The following is a 22,842-nucleotide window of genomic DNA, read 5'->3' as shown; positions in this document are numbered from 1 at the left end:
AATTTGGCGTAGAAATTATCTTCCACAAGATAAAGAGGCCTACTGCCTAAGCCGACGTCTCTACCAAAAAACCATTCTTAAAAGGAAGACCGACTATTTTTCAGGCATAATTCTGAAATCTCAGAATCAAACTAAAGACATCTTTAGAATAGTGAACGACCTCTGTAACGATGAGCGTACGTCACTACCTATCGCACATTCTCAAGCTTTATGTGATGATTTGAATAACTATTTCATTAATAAAATCATTACAATCAAACAAAGTATACCACTACACCCTGCCAGCAACTCCACTGAGGATGCATACATGAATCCAGAGATCTTAGACCACATACCCCCGATTGACCCCAAACAATTGTCGGAACTCCTTCAACGGATCAAATCAGGGTCACCTAATGATATTTGCCCCCCTTCCATCTTTAGAGAATTAGGCCTATCTCTCCCACATGCACTCCTGCCTATTCTCAATGAATCCCTCAGACAAGGCAGAGTCCCCACAGATTTTAAAAAAGCCCTCCTTATACCTTTGGTAAAAAAACAAGGGAAGGATCCCTCGGATCTTACAAATTATCGACCTATCTCCCTGCTGCCATACCTCTCAAAGGTGCTGGAGGCTCATGTCTCTAAGAGTGTCTCTAATTTCATCGAGACCACCAACTACTTGGAGCCTAATCAAGCGGGGTTCCGCCCAGGTCACTCAACAGAGGCGGTGATCCTGGCGCTTCAAGACAACCTTAGAGCCAATGCGGATGTCGATACACACCAAGCCCTGGTGCTACTTGACCTCTCAGCTGCGTTCGACACGGTTGACTATGACATCTTGCTCAACCGTGTCGAACAGGCTGGCCTGAGAGGACCAGCGTTGAGCTGGATCACTTCCTTTATCGAGGGCCGGACTCAGGAAATTCAACTAGGCAGCTTTACTGGCACTAGGCATACTTCCACCTGTGGTGTCTCGCAGGGGTCGTCATTATCCCCCTTATTATTTAATCTTTATCTCCGCCCTCTTCTCCATTCCCTTAAGAAATTCAAAGTCACGGTGTTCAATTATGCGGACGATTTACAGCTATTATTCCAACTGAACATCCCTGATGCTGTGTCGGAATTTCAGAACACCATGGGACACATCCAATGCTGGATGAACGAAAACCATCTAAAACTTAACCCGGGCAAAACAGAACTACTTTTGCCCGGGAACAGTTTATCCAGCTGGAGTGTCAACTACTGGCCAGCAGACCTGGGCATTCCCCCTGTAAGGTCCACTGCTGTAAAGAGCCTAGGCATCATGCTCCATACGGACCTGTCCTTAAAAACCCAGGTGGGTGCCGTGGTCTCCGCAAGCTTTTTCCAAATGAGGAAAATAAAAAAAATTGCTCACTTACTCACCCAGTCTGCCTTAATCCAGGTCACTATTGCCTTGGTCATGTCCCGCCTGGACTATTCCAACAGCGTCTATCTGGGACTTCCAGTGAGCCTGTCAAAGAGACTTCAACTAGTCCAGAATCAGGCGGCTAGACTCATTTTACAACAGCCAAAATGGTCTTCTGTTAAACCAGGACTAGAAAAGCTACACTGGCTTCCGATTTCCCAGCGCATAGCCTTTAAAGCTGGCTGTATCACCTTCAAGGCCACACAAGATAAAGGCCCTGCCTTTATTCTCAGTCTGGTTTCTAAATATACCCCCTCTAGAAGCCTGCGCTCTGCTCAAAAATCCCTTTTGGAGGTGCCTCGCTTCAAAAGGAAGCGACAGGGTGGCTGCTGCTTTCGCCATCTAGCAGCCTCACTTTGGAACTCCATCCCCTTAGCGATTAGGCAGAGTAAGGATTTGCTCACCTTTCGTAAGGGACTAAAAACCTGGTTGTTCTCTCAAGCCTACCATTAGCCATTGTTAGCTTAGTGTTATGTTGTACGGATTCTTCACACTTCCTATAGCGCCATGAAGCCCACGGGCGTACGAGCGCTTTATACATTGATTTTAACATAACATAACATAACATATTGCGTCGGCTACGTGCTTCAAGGTCCTCGTTCTTGATGGCCACATCTTTGAGGATCTTCTCCACTCGCTCTAGATGTTTCAACGATTTTGAGTCGACGTCCTCTATATCCGAGACTCTGGACTCCACCACATCCAAACGCCGGTCTTGAGCCTGCACCTTAGACCCCATGTCAGCCAGCTTTTGCTCGAGGCTGTCGAAGCGGCTATCAAGCGACTTGAAACCGGCTCTCATCTCACTCATCTTGGCAGTGACCAAAGAAGTTGCGTCGTCCCGGTCAGCAGAATTCACAGCGCCCGTGGAGGAGCCAGGGGGCATCAGAGGTGGGGAGATAAGCTTTGTCAAAGCTGAGTTTACGTTGGTTCAGATCTCTCTTCCCCATGGTGCGAAGCGGGATGTGACAGGCAGTGGCGGAGTGGTAAAACAGCGGAGATAGGCATCTCTACTCACAAGCTAGGAATCTAGGCCCAGCGAAGGAGCACTCAAGGCCAAAATCAAACAACAGGCAACGTTTGTGAGAGAAATGCAGGTAGCCAAATTGGTGCAATAGGAGCACTCGTGATGAAGCAGGTAGGGCCAACACCAAGGCCCGCGAAGAATCCACAATCCGGACAAGCGATGGCGAGGGTGCAGAACTGCAGGCCCTATGGCCAAGGAGCGAAAGCAGATGGCTGCATCCACCTACCGGGTGAAAGCTTCATGTCCCTAAATGGCACCGCTGTGGAGGGCAATAGGTTTGCTCCAGGACAGCTATCGGGCAATCACTGAAGCCTCCCCATGCGTGCGGCAGTCGTCAGCACCATACACCAAATGGCTGAGGTGGGGGGCCCAGGGAGACTGGGAATCAGGTCTGTACAATAGAGGCCACAGGACGGCCGGGCGCTGGCAGCCAGTAGGTGTGCAGCGGGGCAGGAGCAAAAGGTAGCGTTGAGGCTGGGGCAATGGGGAACAGGCGGGGCTGCCACAGGGCAAGGGACCCGCCGCCACCGCCGCGCCTCACCGTGGCACACGGGGCACCTACCCCAGACTCCCCCACCCACTGGAGAGGACCGCAACTTCAGGCCCCAGCCCGGGACAGCGCAGAAGGCCCGAGAGCCGAGAGCGCGTCCCGGAGACCGCAATCCAAGCTGGCCCAGCCCTGCAAAAGACAAGGGGGAGGGGGGACGCACCAAGAACTGCGAGGGAGTGCAGCAGGCAGCACGGACCCCACAGGCGCGACACTCACTGCCAGGCCGGGCGCAGATAGGATCTCCAATGGAGAGGGCAGTGGGGCCCTCAATCCCCTCCGCCTGTTCTCATGCCTCACACCCTCACAAAACACCAATCGGGCACCGGAAGGCTGCAGATGGGGACTGCGGTTGGATAAAGTAAGTTTGCTGGGCTCAGGAGTGAGTTAAAAAATTGAAATGTGGATCGTTGGAAGCCCGAACGCTGGAGCTTCAAGCATAGGCAGCCATCTTGGTTTCCTCCGTGGCCACGCCCCCAACCAATAAAGGTTTATTCAAAGTACACTCAGAGCAGAGCCCTGTCCGCCCAATCACTAGGAGTGCTGCAGAGGGACAGACATCAGCAAGCACAACAATGCATTATTTACACTTCAAAACCACTGAAAGCATGCCCAGCATGGAATTTTCCAAAGAGATGCAGCTGGACAGCAAATTACAAAGGACTACGTTTTGAATCTGAAACTTGGCACATATTATCTACTATTCAATGTCACTCTGCCTGTACCCACCACTAGACAAGTGGGAGAATGCCTACGTCTAAAGGAAAGGTATGCCCTAATAAGAACAGTGCATTAATTAGTTTAGCAAACCTGAGCACTGAAGAAACATAACCTAGAGAAGGCCGTTTCTTTGAAATGCCAAAGTATTTGTTTTGATCATGATACAAAATAGCGCCCTTATGCAAAATGGTGCAGTGAATGCTAACTTACCTTAAACAATGCTAAAGCATATTTTTCTATTCTAATACGGGAAACATTTTTATGTGCAGGAAGGTCTCCCTTCCTGCACCTAAGCAATCTTTAAATGCTGCTTGGTAACTTCTATGTGTACTGCTTATTGCAGCACACTTAGAAGTTGTAAAACGGCATTTAAAAAAAAGATCTTTGGGTGGGTCAGAGTGTGTGTAACTGCCTATATGGATGAGTGCATGGGTGAGTCACTGGCTGTATGGGTTAGTGAATGTGTATGTGAAGGGCTCAATCGGTGAGTGAGTGTTTGTGTGTGTGTGTATGGCTGTGCTGGTGAGAGCACGAGCGTCAGAGGTATATGGGTAAGTAACTGCATATGTGAAAAACAATATAGGTGAATGTTTGGGTAGGTGAGTGATTGTATGTTTCACTGAGTGACTGAGAAAGTATCAGTATGAGTGAGTGTGTGGTTGTGCAATGACTGTATTGTTCAGTGAGTATATGATAGTATCTGTATGAAAAAAAATATGAAAAAACCTGTGCACTGCTGTTAAATGCAGTTCTCCAAAAGGTTATGATAATGTGTCAGGGCTCCAAGCATTACCTGATGTACAATCGTCTTGACTTACACTTGCGCAGGAGCAGAGATGATTTCAGGCTCGGGAACTAGATGCTAATACCCGAATCCCAAGAGACGATGCCGGCAGGTCTAGAAGAACCTCCCTACATCATCCTCCGGGAAGGGGGTGTGGATAAAATAACAAACAGAGAAGAGACTGGTCCGGAAAGTTTCTTCAGACAACTTCCTTCAGGGTGTCTGCATGTTAGAAACCTGTAAGAGGAGCACACCATTAGTTTTCCCTCCTAAACTACTCTGACTCTGATATTCGCGGGTTCTATATTAACTCACTTTACTTTTTCCTGGACCTTGCTTCTCTTCTAAGGGGTATTGGTTTTCTCGTCTAGTTAGTCGTTACTGCATGGGGAGACAATAGTGAATGGGTTAAATTCCTACTGATACTATTCTATGATCATCTCTGAACTAATCTCTTCTGAACATACTTAATTAGCTAACTAATCGAGGACGCTGCATTTGGGGTTCTGTAAAGTTGCACTGAGTTGGAAACTCTGGAACAAGTCTTTACTTATAGATAGTCTTTTCACTCAAGCATTTGACTCAAGGAGGCAAGTTCAGGTAATCTTTCTTTTCTCGCTTCTCACTGAGTTCGGAATTAAGTCTCTTTTTTCTCTTTTCACACAAGTTCAAGAAATAAGTTTCTCTCTCTCTGTTCACACAAGGTTCAAGAAATAAGTTTTTCTTTTCTCTTTTCACACAAGTTCAAGAAGTACGTCTTTCTGCACTTGAAAATACAATCTACGTCACTGTGAATATCTTCAGTTTGGCCAAACACTAGTTATTCGACACTTAGCTTTCCGTTGCTGACTGACTCTCTTCAACGTTATACTCTTCGTCGACTCTTCTAAGGTTCTCTTCACTGCTGGGAAACTTGGGCTTGGAAAAGGGAAGGTTATTACGCGTTTGAATTAATACGCCGTAACAACGTTTCCTCGACATTCGCGCTAAACGCAAATGGAGTACTACAACCAGGATACTTAGAACTAAGGATTCAAGGAATTCACCAGAGTACGCACACAGGTTCGTCTTCGTTAACGGTTCAGGTGAAGTGCGTAGTTTCTAGAACTTGCGCCCCGCTCGTACTCTCCGCACCGAAACGAGGCTAAACGACTAGAGCGTCAACCTCACAGCACCACGGCACTGTGGCAGCCATTTTGTCTCTCCAGAATCGGACCCTCTCCGACCATGATGAATATGCGTACCTTCGGGCTTCACCTTGGGTCGAGGTTGAACCACATATCTGCGAGTCCAAATGACGGGTTCTGACAGTACCCCCCAACAAGGCAGGCTCCTTCCCTCTGGGCTTGGAAGGGTAGCGTTGATGGAAGGAACGAACCAATCTGGGAGCGTGAACATCTCCTTCCAGTTCCCACGATCGCTCTTCCGGCCCATAACCTTTCCAATCGATGAGGTAGTACAGTTTCCCTTTGGAGATCTTAGAATCCAGAATTTCTTTTACTTCAAACTCTGTTCCCGTCTCTAGGTGAATTGGCTTAGGGGGTGATTGCATTCTCAGTTCTGCAGAAGTTCTCTTAAGCAAGGAAACATGGAAGACAGGATGAATCTTCATCTTAGGAGGGAGTGTCAATTGATAGGTGACTGGATTAATTTGCTTCTCCACAGGGTAGGGACCAATAAAGCGGGGTTGAAATTTTCGATTTCCTTTTAGTCTCAGATGTTTTGTGTTCAACCACACCTTATCTCCTACGGACAGTGGAGGACTAGCACGTCTCTTCTTGTCTGCATAAATCTTATATCTCTCCTTAGCCTTTTGCAGATTGTCTGCTGCCTTTTGCTGGATTTGGCTCATCTGGGATACCAGGTCCTCGACAGCTGGGACTGCAATTTCCATTTGTCGAATTGATGCATTTGGGTGTCGTCCATAATTCAAGAAGAAGGGGGAGAAACCAGTGGAACTGTTTCTCGCATTGTTATGGGCGAATTCTGCCGACCACAAGTAATCGGCCCACTGAATTTCCTCCTTCAGGAGGAATAGTCGAAGATATTGTTCCAGCTCTTGATTCACCCTTTCTGTTTGCCCATCAGTCTCTGGGTGATAGCTCGTGGAAAACCTAACTTCAGTACCTAGACCTTTCATGAATGCCCTCCAAAAATGAGATACAAACTGGGTACCCCTATCCGAAATGACCACCTTGGGTATGCCATGGATCCTGACTATTTGGGAGCTAAAATGATCTGCTACTTGTTTGGCTGACGGAGTTCCTTTTAATGCTATGAAGTGGGCCATTTTAGAGAAGGCATCTACTACCACTAGAATGGTGTCATAACCTCTGCTCAAGGGTAAATCAGTGATGAGATCAAGAGTCACTGTGTGCCAGGGATAAGGAGGGGTGGGTAGGGGTTGCAGGAGCCCTTTTGGGGCTTGTCGTTCAGATTTTCCCTGAGCGCAGACCTCACAAGCCTTAACATATCTCTCAATATCTGTTGACATTCCAGGCCACCAATAGTGTCTCTTTACCAACTCTTCGGTTTTGTTTTCTCCCTTGTGTCCGGCCAGCTTATCATCATGACATTCAAAGCATCACTTGTTGCTGCAATTCCGTTGTAGGCACATACAAGGCCTCCCCATGATATGGCAACTGACGAACAATTGTCCTGCTAGGATCTTCCTTAACCCAATCCTGCTTAGCCTCCGAACTCATGCTTTCTGCTATGGCCTCTTGGATATCGATCGAGACTATGGCCCCAATAAACTTGTTCTCAGGGATGATCGGTTGAACCTCTATGGCCGCTCTCTGAGGGTCGGTGTCCAATCTGGAAAGCGCATCGGCCTTCCCATTTTGTGCTCCTGGACGAAAGGTAATTACAAAGTCGTAATCTGCAAAGTACAAGGACCATCTAAGTTGCCTTGGCGTGAGTGTTCTGGCGGATTTCAAGAACTTCAGGTTTCGATGATCCGTGAATACTGTGACTTGATGCTGTGTTCCCATCAGATAATGCTGCCACTCCTTGAAGGCATCCTTGATAGCCAGTAGTTCCTTCTCGGTGATAGTGTAGTTGATTTCTGCCGGGGTCAGCTTCCTAGATCTGTAAGCTACTGGATGCAGTTGACCTGTGCTCTTGTGACGCTGCGACAGGACCCCCCCCAGCGCCTGGTCTGACGCATCGGTCTCTACATAAAACGGTTCCGATGGATCAGCATGAAGCAGTACCGGTGCTGTAGTAAAGGCTTCTTTTAAGGCTTGGAAGGCCTCTTCGGATTCTTTCGACCACTCGAACTTCGTTCCTTTCCTCAATAGTCTGGTAAGGGGTAAAATCTTTCCGGAAAACTCACTAATGAATCGTCTGTAGAAGTTGGCAAACCCAATGAAGCTTTGGACCTCTTTCACACTCGTTGGAGATTTCCAGGTGGTCATCGCCTCTACCTTCCTCAGATCCATTAAGATGCCAGACGGGGAAAGGACAAATCCCAAGAATTCGACCTGAGAGACATCGAAAGTACATTTCTCCAGTTTTACGAACAACTTTTTCTCTTGCAATTTTCTCAAGACTCCTTTCACCTGCTCATGGTGTCTCGTCACATCGGAGGAGTAAATCAAGATGTCATCAATGTACACAATGGCACACTGGTCGATGAACTCCTTCAAGACATCATTAATAAACTGCTGGAAGGCAGCTGGGGCATTACATAGCCGATAGGGCATCACTTGGTACTCGAACAGCCCGAATCTAGTCCGAAAGGCCGTTTTCCATTCATCTCCTTCTCGCATTCTGACTAGATGGTAGGCCCCTCGCAGATCTAGTTTTGTATAGATTTGGGCTCCTTTGACTTGATCCAATAATTCCGATATCAAGGGCAGAGGGTATCTGTTCTTTTTTGTTATCCTATTGATTGCTCTGTTTTCGATGCATGTTCTTAATTCCCCTTCCTTCTTTGGCACAAAAAATAGGGGCGATGAGACAGGTGACTGTGATGGTCGGATGAAACCATTTGCCAAATACTTGTCCAGGTATTCTTTCAGATGTTGGTGTTCTTTCTCGGTTAATGCGTACACTCGACTGCATGGCAAATTTGCTCCAGGTTCTAGGTCTATCTTGCAGTCGTAGGCTCTATGTGGAGGTAAAAGCTCTGCTCCCACTTCGTTGAACACGCTTTCGAACTCCTTATACACCTCCGGGATCTGGTGTGTGTCAATGGCACACACAGAATGCTCCACAAGACTCAAGGCATGAGCTGGGTTTATCCCTTCTCCGCTATTCCTTGGAACAAAACAGTTCTCACAACAGTAGTTTGAGTCCATAAGAACGGTCCTGGAGTTCCAGTCGATCGTAGGGTTATGCTCCGTGAGCCACGGCAATCCAAGAATTAACTGAAACTGTGGAGCGTCGATCAAATTGAACTGGATCTGTTCACGATGGCCATCTGCGGTAATCAGTTCCATCACCTCTGTGTGGCTCACGATGGGCCCCGATGATAAATTAGTTCCATCTACGGCGCGGACTGGCTCACTCTTCTCTTTCTTTATTGCTTGGATTCCCACCTTGTCCGCAAAACGCAAGTCACAGAAATTTCCCGTCGTTCCAGAGTCTATCATTACTGAGACTTCGGTCAGGACCGTTGATCGGAACATCACTCTCATAGACAGAATCAAATGTGGAGCCGCCGCTTGTAGGGTATTCGCCACATGGTGTTCCTTTGGAGTCTCTTCTGTAATCGCACCCACCCGTTCAACTCCAGCCACGGGTGGTGCCGCTAGTTTTCCTTCGGCTTGAATGTTCCTTTGGGCTTCTTCGGACAGTTTCGGACAAAATGCCCACTCGAACCACAATATATGCACAGGTTATTCATCCTTCTCCTCTCTCTTTCTTCCTTCGTTAGGGGTCCTCTGATGGTTCCGATTTGCATTGGTTCAATTCCTGAGGTTCCTTCTGAGGTTCGTGTTCCTTCTGGACGCGCCCTGTCAAATCTAGGAACGACCGCTCGGAAATCTTTTTTCTTTTCCCCTCTTCGCTCCCCTTGACGAAAATCTATTTCTAGAACTAAATCGATGAGGGCCGATATCTCCGTTGGGCGATTTGGAATTTGGGCTAACGCGTCCTTCAGCTCATCTCTTAACCCACGATAAAAAAATGCTGCTCGCTTGCTTTCCGGCCAATCCGTCTCCACCACCAACTTGTTGAACTGCGCCAGATATGCTATTAAGTCTCGATTACCTTGTCGTAAATCAAGTAATTCGTTGTCCACTACCTGGGAGATCCTCCTGCGATCAAATATTCGAAGAAATTCTTGTTTGAAATTTTCGAAGTTCCTCAGCAGCGGGTCTTCTCTGGTGACTAGAGGCATGGACCAGGCCGCTGCATCCCCGCTCAAATACGAGAGAATGAAAGCTACTTTGGACTGCGCGTCAGGGAAAATGGACGGGCGGCAAAGGAAATGCAAGGAGCATTGTGAGAGGAATATCTGTGCCTTCTGTGGATCCCCGCTAAACCTTTCAGGGGCGGCTAGAGGAATAACTGGAGACAGTGAGTGAATGACTTGTGTTGTTGACCTGTTTGTCGCTTCTAACACTGGGTTCATGGCCTCTCGCTCTAAACTACTAGTTCTGTGTAATCTCAGGGCTAACTCGGCTGTCTCCTTTCGGGCGTTAACTACTTCTTGTTTTAAATTCTGGTTCTCCTCCCTTACTGCCCCCAGTTCCTTGTGGATTGCGTCTAGGATTGTCCCTAACGATTGAACATCTATTCCTTCGGCCATCTCTGCTCAGGCGCAAAAAATACTTGGGCACTTCACTCTGTCAGGGCTCCAAGCATTACCTGATGTACAATCGTCTTGACTTACACTTGCGCGGGAGCAGAGATGATTTCAGGCTCGGGAACTAGATGCTAATACCCGAATCCCAAGAGACGATGCCGGCAGGTCTAGAAGAACCTCCCTACATCATCCTCCGGGAAGGGGGTGTGGATAAAATAACAAACAGAGAAGAGACTGGTCCGGAAAGTTTCTTCAGACAACTTCCTTCAGGGTGTCTGCGTGTTAGAAACCTGTAAGAGGAGCACACCATTAGTTTTCCCTCCTAAACTACTCTGACTCTGATATTCGCGGGTTCTATATTAACTCACTTTACTTTTTCCTGGATGTTGCTTCTCTTCTAAGGGGTATTGGTTTTCTCGTCTAGTTAGTCGTTACTGCATGGGGAGACAATAGTGAATGGGTTAAATTCCTACTGATACTATTTTATGATCATCTCTGAACTAATCTCTTCTGAACATACTTACTTAGCTAACTAATCGAGGACGCTGCATTTGGGGTTCTGTAAAGTTGCACTGAGTTGGAAACTCTGGAACAAGTCTTTACTTATAGATAGTCTTTTCACTCAAGCATTTGACTCAAGGAGGCAAGTTCAGGTAATCTTTCTTTTCTCGCTTCTCACTGAGTTCGGAATTAAGTCTCTTTTTTCTCTTTTCACACAAGTTCAAGAAATAAGTTTCTCTCTCTCTGTTCACACAAGGTTCAAGAAATAAGTTTTTCTTTTCTCTTTTCACACAAGTTCAAGAAGTACGTCTTTCTGCACTTGAAAATACAATCTACGTCACTGTGAATATCTTCAGTTTGGCCAAACACTAGTTATTCGACACTTAGCTTTCCGTTGCTGACTGACTCTCTTCAACGTTATACTCTTCGTCGACTCTTCTAAGGTTCTCTTCACTGCTGGGAAACTTGGGCTTGGAAAAGGGAAGGTTATTACGCGTTTGAATTAATACGCCGTAACAACGTTTCCTCGACACTCGCGCTAAACGCAAATGGAGTACTACAACCAGGATACTTAGAACTAAGGATTCAAGGAATTCACCAGAGTAACACACAGGTTCGTCTTCGTTAACGGTTCAGGTGAAGTGCGTAGTTTCTAGAACTTGCGCCCCGCTCGTACTCTCCGCACCGAAACGAGGCTAAACGACTAGAGCGTCAACCTCACAGCACCACGGCACTGTGGCAGCCATTTTGTCTCTCCAGAATCGGACCCTCTCCGACCATGATGAATATGCGTACCTTCGGGCTTTACCTTGGGTCGAGGTTGAACCAAATATCTGCGAGTCCAAATGACGGGTTCTGACATAATGATAGGTGCTCTAAGGTGTCGCCCAACACCCAGGGGCGATAATGAGACAATCTGAAGAATGTGTTATCAAAGGGACTTTGATGACATCCCTTAGGCACTCAAATTGGTGTAATCCTCCAAATAATTCGCTAGAAGATGAGTATTTTCAACTATATATTTATTTGCTTCTTATTTGTACATCCATTGATGAAATCCAATTTCAAAAGATATATTCAACTCTGTAATGCATATTAATATTCATGCTCCATATTAATATTCCTGCTCCAATGCATTTCGGGCTACCAGCCCTTCATCGGGGAGCCTCTACAAACAAAGACGAACATAATTGTAACTATAATGACGACTATTTGTCAAGTCTATTTAGATTAGGAATAGACCCTTGACCCAGAGTGTTCACCAAATGGCTTGTAAGAGTACGGAAAATCATGCCAAAGAACCTGTTAATTAGATCTAACTCAGAATAGCGTGAAGATTTAGGTAACAACTACCAAATAGTCGGTGTTAGTGGCAGAGCGCCGAGAAAAATTAAACCAAGTTCTAAAAAAATGGTGACAATGTAATACTACGTGAACGGAGGTGAAAAGCGTGCTGAGAAAGCAATGCTCGGGGATCTAGAGTGACAAATAACTTACTTGAATCAGAGTTCACAGCGTTTCAGAAACGCCGACCGCAAACCGGCGAGGTTAACCCGGAAATGCGGATGCGTGCTTGATAAACAAGTACGTGCAGTTAGGTGAGTCACGTGATCGCGAGGTGTGGAGAACGAAAGAGGACTAAAGGAAAGGAAATGTAGTACTGGTGTATAAGGCATAAAACAAAATAAATCTCATAAACAATTACATATGGACCAATTAATGACATAGTATATAAACATAACTGTGGTTAAATTGACAAATGTCTATACATTAATAGTGATCCACAGTGCGGAGATCAGTCCAGAACTGTAAGCACAGACAGTGCTGTCATTCAAAATATAAATATAGTTACAGATAGCATGAGAACTCAATCCGTTCATTTAAGCCATGGGGCTTGATCGAATTGAGTTTGTAAATCCAGAAATTCTCTCTTTGTAGTAACATCCTATTATTGTCTCTGCCTTCTGTTTTTTGGACAATTTCCAATGTCATGAATTTAAGCTGGGCTATAGTGTGATTCATATCCAAAAAGTGTGCCGCTATAGATGATATGAGATTCTTTTTTCGGATGTTTGATTTGTGTTCATTAACACGGGTTTTCAACTTGCGCTCCGTTTTGCCAACATATACCTTCCCACACGGGCATTTGAGTAAATAAACAAGGTTGTTGGAATCACATGTGGCTGTGACTTTCAGGTTGATATTGTAACCTTTCATGGGGTGTGATAGTTTGTTGCCTGTAATTACATTGTGGCAGTTGTTGCAGTTGTTGCACGGTCTGGTGCCTTTGTAGATCAATGGTTGTTCTGTGGGTTGTTTAAGAATTTCACCAAGATTTTTGCCCCTAGTGTGGGCAAATATGGGTTTAGCTTCAAACATGTCTTTAAAGTCTGCCTCTAACTGTAACATTGGCCAATGTCTTAATACCATCTTTTTGTATGCTGAACTTACATTAGAATATTTAGATACAATGACCATCCGGTCATTTTCTGTTTTCTTACTAGGTGATTGTAATAGTTCTTGTCTGTTCAGTTTTCTCACATCATTTTTTGCTTTTGTAAGTAGATCTTCTGGGTATTCTCTCGCTTTGAAGCGATCAATCATTTCATCCATTCTACTTTCCAAGACTGTGTGGTCTGAGGTGATACGTTTTACTCTTAGTAATTGGGATTTAGGTAGATGTTTTTTTTAGCGATGGCTGATGAAAGCTAGAATAGTGTAGCATGTTGTTGCGGTCAGTTGATTTTCTGAAAATGTCTGTCATAATTTGATCATTTTTTAGGGTAATTCGAACATCCAAGAATGTGATTGTAGTTGGATCTATAGTCCAAGTAAACTGAATTCGTTGATTGGCTGAGTTCAAAGTAGTTAATGCCAGTTCCAAATTAGCTTGTGTATCTTTCCAAAGTATAAATAAATCGTCTATATAGCGTACATACATTTTTAAGTGATTTTTCCACAACGGGTTCAACCAGATATTGTTGTTCTCAAATTCTCCCATGAAGATATTCACGTATACTGGGGCAGCGCTATTTCCCATGCTGGTGCCCACTAGTTGCAAAAACCAATTGTCTTTATAGGTGAAGTAGCTGTGGTATAGGGTGAACATAGTTAATTCCATCAGGAATAATTTCAGAGGTTCATCTACATCCAGTTTCAAAATGCATTACGTAGTTGAATATATCTTTTGAAATTGGATTTCATCAATGGATGTACAAATAAGAAGCAAATAAATATATAGTTGAAAATACTCATCTTCTAGCAAATTATTTGGAGGATTACACCAATTTGAGTGCCTAAGGGATGTCATCAAAGTCCCTTTGATAACACATTCTTCAGAGTATCTGTATGAAGACATGAGTGGGTGTGTGTCTAATTGTATAGGTGAGTAAATGGCTATGTGATTGACTCTATAGATGAGTGAATATATATGCAAGTAGCTCTATGAGTGACTGACTGTGTGTGAGTGGTGTATGTGTGTACAGGTGGATATATCAGTGGCTATATTAGTGAGTGAGCACTACATTTGTGTGGAAATTTGGGTGACTGAATAGATGTGTGTGTTGTCCTATGAATCAGTGAGTGGGTGTATAAGTACTGGTATGAGTGTGTTAATGGTTTTGAAAATGGTAGTGTGGAAGTTGGATTGGGTTATATTGGGGTCTGAATGGGTGCATAAGAGATTCTGTGAATGATGTTATCTGTGATGTCATGAGTGATGTCATTTAATAGGTCATCAGTGATGTCACTGACCATATAATGAATGACATAATATGTGATGCCATAAGCAGGGCATTGTGGGGCACAAGTTATACTTAGCTAAGCTAACTACAACTGCTGAATTTCTCTGGTTTTGTGCGTGTGGAATCTGACACCCAACACCCAGGGGCGATAATGAGACAATCTGAAGAATGTGTTATCAAAGGGACTTTGATGACATCCCTTAGGCACTCAAATTGGTGTAATCCTCCAAATAATTCGCTAGAAGATGAGTATTTTCAACTATATATTTATTTGCTTCTTATTTGTACATCCATTGATGAAATCCAATTTCAAAAGATATATTCAACTCCGTAATGCATATTAATATTCATGCTCCATATTAATATTCCTGCTCCAATGCATTTCGGGCTACCAGCCCTTCATCGGGGAGCCTCTACAAACAAAGACGAACATAATTGTAACTATAATGACGACTATTTGTCAAGTCTATTTAGATTAGGAATAGACCCTTGACCCAGAGTGTTCACCAAATGGCTTGTAAGAGTACGGAAAATCATGCCAAAGAACCTGTTAATTAGATCTAACTCAGAATAGCGTGAAGATTTAGGTAACAACTACCAAATAGTCGGTGTTAGTGGCAGAGCGCCGAGAAAAATTAAACCAAGTTCTAAAAAAATGGTGACAATGTAATACTACGTGAACGGAGGTGAAAAGCGTGCCGAGAAAGCAATGCTCGGGGATCTAGAGTGACAAATAACTTACTTGAATCAGAGTTCACAGCGTTTCAGAAACGCCGACCGCAAACCGGCGAGGTTAACCCGGAAATGCGGATGCGTGCTTGATAAACAAGTACGTGCAGTTAGGTGAGTCATGAGTGGGTGTGTGTCTAATTGTATAGGTGAGTAAATGGCTATGTGATTGACTCTATAGATGAGTGAATATATATGCAAGTAGCTCTATGAGTGACTGACTGTGTGTGAGTGGTGTATGTGTGTACAGGTGGATATATCAGTAGCTATATTAGTGAGTGAGCACTACATTTGTGTGGAAATTTGGGTGACTGAATAGATGTGTGTGTTGTCCTATGAATCAGTGAGTGGGTGTATAAGTACTGGTATGAGTGTGTTAATGGTTTTGAAAATGGTAGTGTGGAAGTTGGATTGGGTTATATTGGGGTCTGAATGGGTGCATAAGAGATTCTGTGAATGATGTCATCTGTGATGTCATGAGTGATGTCATTTAATAGGTCATCAGTGATGTCACTGACCATATAATGAATGACATAATATGTGATGCCATAAGCAGGGCATTGTGGGGCACAAGTTATACTTAGCTAAGCTAACTACAACTGCTGAATTTCTCTGGTTTTGTGCGTGTGGAATCTGAGCCTAACTATAACATCCCTGTAACCTTTGTTTATTTCAGTGATTTTGTGGAGTCATGCTGGATCCATGACTCCCATCAATTCATTATTTTTTTTAAACAAAGCACAGGCCTCTGGCCTTCAATTATTATATAAATATAAATATAGGAGGGGGCTCATGGGTCCCACTCCTCATGGCTCCCCTACTGCCTTAGGGACTGCCATCTTCCGGGGTCTTCAATTACAAATAATAGAGGCTAGCTGTGCAGCTCCCCCATATCCCTGGTGACCACCACCTCCCAGGACACAAAAAGACAACAATGAAGGGGGTCCATTGCAGACCTCCAGCTCAGGATACCACCACCTTACTGGGACTTTGTTAACATTTGGTCTCCTTCGTGGAGCCTGGTACATTGCTGGAACCAGCCCTGGGGGGGTGACAGTCCCCAGAGCCAGTTGCAACAGTGCCCCATGGTACCCAACCTCGGGACATTGCAGTTTGCTGTGGCTTGGCAGGAGCCAATCCATAGCAATCTCTCTGCTTTCAGCCAGTGAGAGCAAAAATGTTCTTGCTTGCTAAAAATCAGAGCATATCTGTTACCCTGCCTGCTGTGAAGCGAGCAGGCAAACACAGTGCTTTGGGATCCCAAAGCATAGCCGGCTCCTGCAGGAGGTGGGGAACCGGCAGATCCCCTACACAGTACCCAAAAACATGGCCAAGCCTCAGGGATGGGATCCCAGGGTCCCCTCCTCATTTTCCTTAAAAAAGATATAAAGGGCTGGCCACAGGGTGAGTGGCGTCCCCTGGGCCAAAATTGGTCTCCGGAGTGGGCCCATGCAGTACCCTCCCATGTAAAAATATATAAAATAAAGGCTAGCCCCAGGGAACGGGGTCCCGAGTTGAAATTGCCCTAGAGAAGGAGAACCACCTTGCTCCCCCTTCCCCAATATTAATATATCATTTTTAGCACGTGGTTGGAGTCACAACCCCATTGCAGCGCTCAGCACAGCATCTGTGCAACATTGCTGCAGAATTGCGAACCCACTCACACACAGATTCACTCACTCAGAGATTTACACAGACACTGATGCATCCTTTCACAATTTCACTGAGCTACTGATGTAGGCAGTCCGAGACCCACTCAGATACTAACGCACACATTCCCACATCCACTTAGACACTTGGATATCCACTTCAACTCTAATGGACCTATTGCGATATGTATGCCCTGATTAGCAGACCTAGTGAGACACTGATACACTCACTCTTAGACCCAAACAGACACTGATGCACAATTTAACAGACCCACTTAGTTACTGATGTATCATACCGTCTAGAAAGCTGGTGGTGGTATATATTTTATTATTTAACTAGAATAGATTTTGGTACTGATCTGCTGTTTTTGAATATCAACAAGACAAGAATAAAATGTTGTTGCAATAATTGATTCAACTGCTCTTTTTTGTTCATACATTGTCTAGCTTGAGTGACTAATTTATATTAAGACTTAAATAGCGTTTATATAACTTTGATAGGTAGAGCAGCTTGCTAAACTGTCTGATATCTTGACTTTCCCCTATTGCTCTACCTCTATCGTTCCAGGGGTCCACTCTTACCTAGTGGTTAGTTACTGATGTAGTCAGTGTGAGACACACTGAGATACTACTACGCTCATTCACACACCCACTCACACACCCCAAGACACTAACATAGTCACTCAGACAATGATGTAACCATTGACAGACTCAGTGGGAGATTCAGATATGTACTCACAGACATACTCAGATACTGATATAGCCATTCACAGACCTTCTCAGACACTGACACACCTATTCAGAAACCCACTCATAGACTGTTCCACCCACTTATGGACCCACTCAGAGACTAACACACTCACTGAGACACACATTCAGATATTGATGCACCCTCTCACAGACCCACTCAGACACTGATGCACCCATTACCATACGCACTCAGACACTAAAACTGTCACTTACCGATATACACAGACACTAATGCACCCATTTGTAGATCTAGTCAGACATTGGCACACTTTAGACAATGGTTCACCCACTCACATAGCTACTAGGACAGAGATGCAGCTATTCATATTCACTCTCAGATATTGATGCACTCATTCAGAGACCCATTTAGTAAGTGAGACAGGCAGTCACTGATTTTGTGAGACACATGCATTCATTTACATTTCCACTTAGACTTAGTGACTGTCTGATGCACTCTGTCAGAAACCCACTCAGACATTTGTGAAGCCTAATAACAGGTACTCAGAGAGAAGTATACTCCTAAATTCACATTTACAGAGTTAGAACATTTCTAGGATCACTTTTTTATATGTATAGAAATACAATTGTATTTAAAATGTAAAATGTGTTGTGTGCATTGTGATCATGCTTTTGATTTGTCGATCTATGATGGGCTCACAAATCCAGAAAATATTTTTGACGAATATAGTTTTGAAACACACTTTGTAGTTTTGGGTTACTGGATGCTTCTGAGAAGAACCTTTGTGTTCATTGCAAGCTTGTTGCACCCACTTGTACGTGTGGATGCACAGTTTCAGGTTGCTTAAAAGCACCTTGTTCCCTTCATCTGTGGAGTGAACTCTATCACTTTTATTGATCCTGTGTATGTCAAAATGCAGGTCATTGTTGATGGATCCCATGCTATGGACTCTAAGGAAAGCAGATTTTTTTAAATTAAAAATGCTTCCTGGCTTTGTAAATCTGTGGACAGAACTAATTCGGCCACATTCATGTCTGTCTTTGGCACAAATTTGAGTACACAAAGAGTATTTGAAGGAAAAGTGACATCAGTTGTGCAAAGGTATCCTTGATTAGGATTTCTAATTCTACCCCGGTTAGTGTGCCAAGGTCATTTGCCACCACAGGCCACAATCATGAGGTCAGGATATTGAAGATTTAAAAAGGTTTGTAACCATTGGCAGTGTCAGGAATGCATACTGCACAGGTGCCTTTAGTACTTGTGTAATTTGTCAACATCCCAGTGGTCTCCATATCAATCACAGATGTCTATTGGTAACATAAGACATATTATTGTAGTCCTAGATTCTATTCCTTAATTATTGTTGCTGTCAATGTATGGTTTTTCTAGTGGTGCTGCCAATGCTTGTTGTGTTTTATTGGCAGCATACATTTCTTGTTGAATAGAAAGGCTTATTGGAGTCTGGAGGACGCGCATTGACTTTATTTCCTCCTTCCTAGGGAGGCATGCAAGACCATGGCGCATGACGGTTGCTAGGCACATGAAATAATAACGTTGCCAGGCACGTTATGAAAAACGCCTGACAACGCCTTGCCAGTAGCTATAAATAGCTCTTCTCTTCAGAATACGACACTTGGCTTTTTGTTTTGCTGCGTCTGCACTGTGTGTAAGGCTTGTTCTCCAGGAGGCGGAGGAACTGAGTTTCCTGTCATCAGGACATGTCATGGACTCCCTCTGTTCACACGGAGGCTGCATTCGGGACTAGGATGCTAAGTGAACGCTTCATCTTTACCGCATGTTCTGCTCAGTGTGTTTCATGTTGTGAGCTGACTATACTTGAGCTTCTGAATAAAGCACTTTCCTGTTGATTAGTTTGCTCTGATAAATGACTAGAGTATTTTCATGTGGACATTATCATTGATGATTTGGATTATTTAATATTATACTTCGATTATTCATCTTTGAATATTTAGAGCATAAGCGATCATAATCTTCATGCACCAGAGACAATCAGCACGGCACTCATTTACTATTACCGTGTTTTCATACTATTAGGGTGAGAGAATGTCAGAGTGAGGCATATGACTACATCCTGAAGAACTGTTACTTGATAGTATATTACAATTTACTCTTTGTGTCTCCTGGAATTCAATTGTTATGCCTAAAGCATAGTAGTTCCACAGATCCCTGAGATGAGAGATAGTGCACCGAGAGTCTCACAACTATATCATTAAAGGTTATCTGAACGGTGTGAAAGGACATAGATTTCTATGAAGCAGCAAGTGGTTAAGGTTGCCTCTACCTATTTTACTATTTTAAAATGGCTCAGAAGAATTCTCTGGATGCTTCCCACCTCCACGCAAAAAACAGTCACCCAGGCCTTGATTGTGTCCAGATTAGACGAGAGCAATGTTCTGTATCTGGGTTCAATACAAGGTGGTGCTTCGAAAGCTGCAAGTCGTACAGAATTCTGCGGCCAGACTTCGATGCCAATTACCCTGAACACCCTCTATTACTGGTCCACTTCGTGACCTCATCAACTAAGGATTGATAATCAAGCTAAATTCAAAGACCTCTGTTACATGCATAGGATTCAAAAGGGCTCAGCACCGCACTATCTTGCCACTTTGTTACAGCCTTACATCTCATCACGTCTCCTAAGATCCTCTAACCAGTTAAGATTGCAAGTTCCTAGGGTTAAACGAGCGCAAATGGGTGGCTGTTCATTTGCCTATCTGGCTCCTTCACTATGGAACTCACTTCTATTTATTTTACGTCAAGAAACAAGATACCACACATTTTGTAAAGATTTTAAAACATGGCTTTTTAATCACTAGAGTTTTTGACCCCTTTTTCTCCTTGTAGTGTGTGTCCGTAGGCGCTGGGAAACCTCCAGGTAGCTGTGCGCCAAATCAATTTTAAAAATAATAATAATAAGAAACCTGTGTTTTCAGTAATATTATTGTTTGTTCATCATAACATATCCCTGTTTATTCCTAAGTTACAAGACAAGCAATGCGCTCGCAGTCTCAGAGTTTCGATCCTGGCCAGGTGACAACAGAAAAGTAGCTGTGTCTTTTTCTCTTCTCTTTCTCTCATTCAAATACCCTTCCCTCTTGGGACACCTGCCAGAGCTTCTGTCTATACCAGTAGCAACAAGAGGTGTTCTAGGAGGACTGGGGAATAGTCATCGCCCCTGTAGACAGTCCTGGATTTCAGGTGAGTTGCTTGACTCACATCGAACAGGCAGCAGTTGGTGCCACTATAATCCTGTGTGTCAAACCATTGAATATCCACATTATACAAACAAAATTCTTTGTCAATACCTTTGTCTCCAGCATACTGTTTGCCCCAGAAAATACAGCTGTGACATACAATCAATACTGTAAGCATTTTAAAGGCAAGTGTGCAAGGCATCAAACAATGTTTGTAGCTGAATAAGACAGCTATTATAATGAAGGCTATCAAAAATGGGCGACAGAATGTCATTTAGGAAAAGGAGATACATCATTGGGAGTTCATAGTCATTGCCTACCTAAAAATAGGTTGCATCTTGTTTGCAAAAATAGTACCTTTCTGATTTATTAAGGAGAACATATTGAAAGGTACAGTACACTGGATAAGCTAATATTTTAAAGTAGTCATCTACACCTGTTATTGCTGATTTGAAGCAAAGGTGCTGTATTTAAAAATATGGTGAACTTTTGACTTCCTGGTATAATTGAATGTTGCAGAAAATGTTACCATGGAAATTAAGGTGAACCAGTGTGGGGGCGAGCGTGAAAAAACCTCTGCTGCACTACGCGCAGCAAAAAAGTCTGCAAACTCCGTGAACAGAGCAGGGTTCACTACTCAAGCCTAAATGATAGGAATATTATTGGAAATGAGTTTTTGAACTCCCTTAGGGTTTGCAACTCCATTGCAATGTTACACTGGGGGTCGTGCTGAGCAGCACAGACGAGTCACGACTCCACTAAGTTACACCACCAGACTGGGTTAATTTAGAAGAGGATAATGGAGGGTTAATATAACTATTAGGGGGAGAGGAGTTGTCCTAATGGCTAGGGCTGTAGACCTCGAATCTGGGGAACTGGGTTTGAGTCTCTGCAATGACAGCTGGGTACACAGACAAAATATCAAGTTTTAAATTTCGATATACAATTATATTGAAGTTTAAATATCGATGGGACATAATGTAGAAGGTAAGTAATATCAACACTCTTAATATCGATATTAGTAATATCGAAGTTTTAAATATCGATGTCAGTAATATCGAAGTAAATAATTTCGATGTAACTAATATCGATTTTTAAATACATTTTGTGTATATTATATTGTATTTATTATGTTTCAATATTTATTTTTAATGTAATTTAATTAAATATTGTCTTTCAGTACTGTAGTGGGTTGTGGGTTTATAGGGGAATAGGGTGGGAAGTAATTTAATTATGTTAAATTAATTATTAATTAGTAGGAATTATTAATTAATTAATTGAGAATATTTTTTTAAATAATTTTAATTAATTGAATAATTGATAAATATGTTCTGTAGCGGGTTATGGGTTTATAGGAGAATAGGGTGGGACGTAATTTAATTATGTTAAATTAATTATTAATTAGTAGGAATTATTAATTAATTAATTGAGAATTATTTTTAATTAATTTTAATTAATTGAATAATTGATAAATATGTTCTGTAGCGGGTTATGGGTTTATAGGGGAATAGGGTGGGAAGTAATTTATTAATGTTTAAATAATTATCAATAAGTAGGAATCATACATTAATTAAAAATAATTGGTAATTATGTTTAATTATTCTGGTAATTATTTTTAATTAATTGATTAATTGATAAATATGTTCTGTAACGGGTCATGGGTTGATAGGGGAATAGGGTGGGAAGTAATTTAATAATGTTTAAATAATTATTAATTAGTAGGAATCATACATTAATTACAAATAATTGGTAATTATATTTAATTATTTTGGTAATTATTTTTAATTAATTGATTAATTGATAAATATGTTCTGTAGCGGGTTATGGGTTTATAGGGGAATAGGGTGGGAAGTAATTTCATTATGTAGAATAATTATTAATTAGTAGGAAGCATACATTAATTTGTATTAATTGGTAAATAAATATAAATAATTGGTAATTAATTTTAAATAATTAATTAATTGATAGATGTGTTCTGTTGCGGGTTGTGTGTTTATAGGGGAATATGGTGGGAACTAATTTTAATGTAATTAA

This window comes from Lissotriton vulgaris, chromosome 3_1 (assembly GCF_964263255.1).
Source record: "Lissotriton vulgaris chromosome 3_1, aLisVul1.2, whole genome shotgun sequence".
Taxonomy (NCBI): Eukaryota; Metazoa; Chordata; class Amphibia; order Caudata; family Salamandridae; genus Lissotriton; species Lissotriton vulgaris.
Note: the sequence above shows the minus strand (reverse complement) of the source record.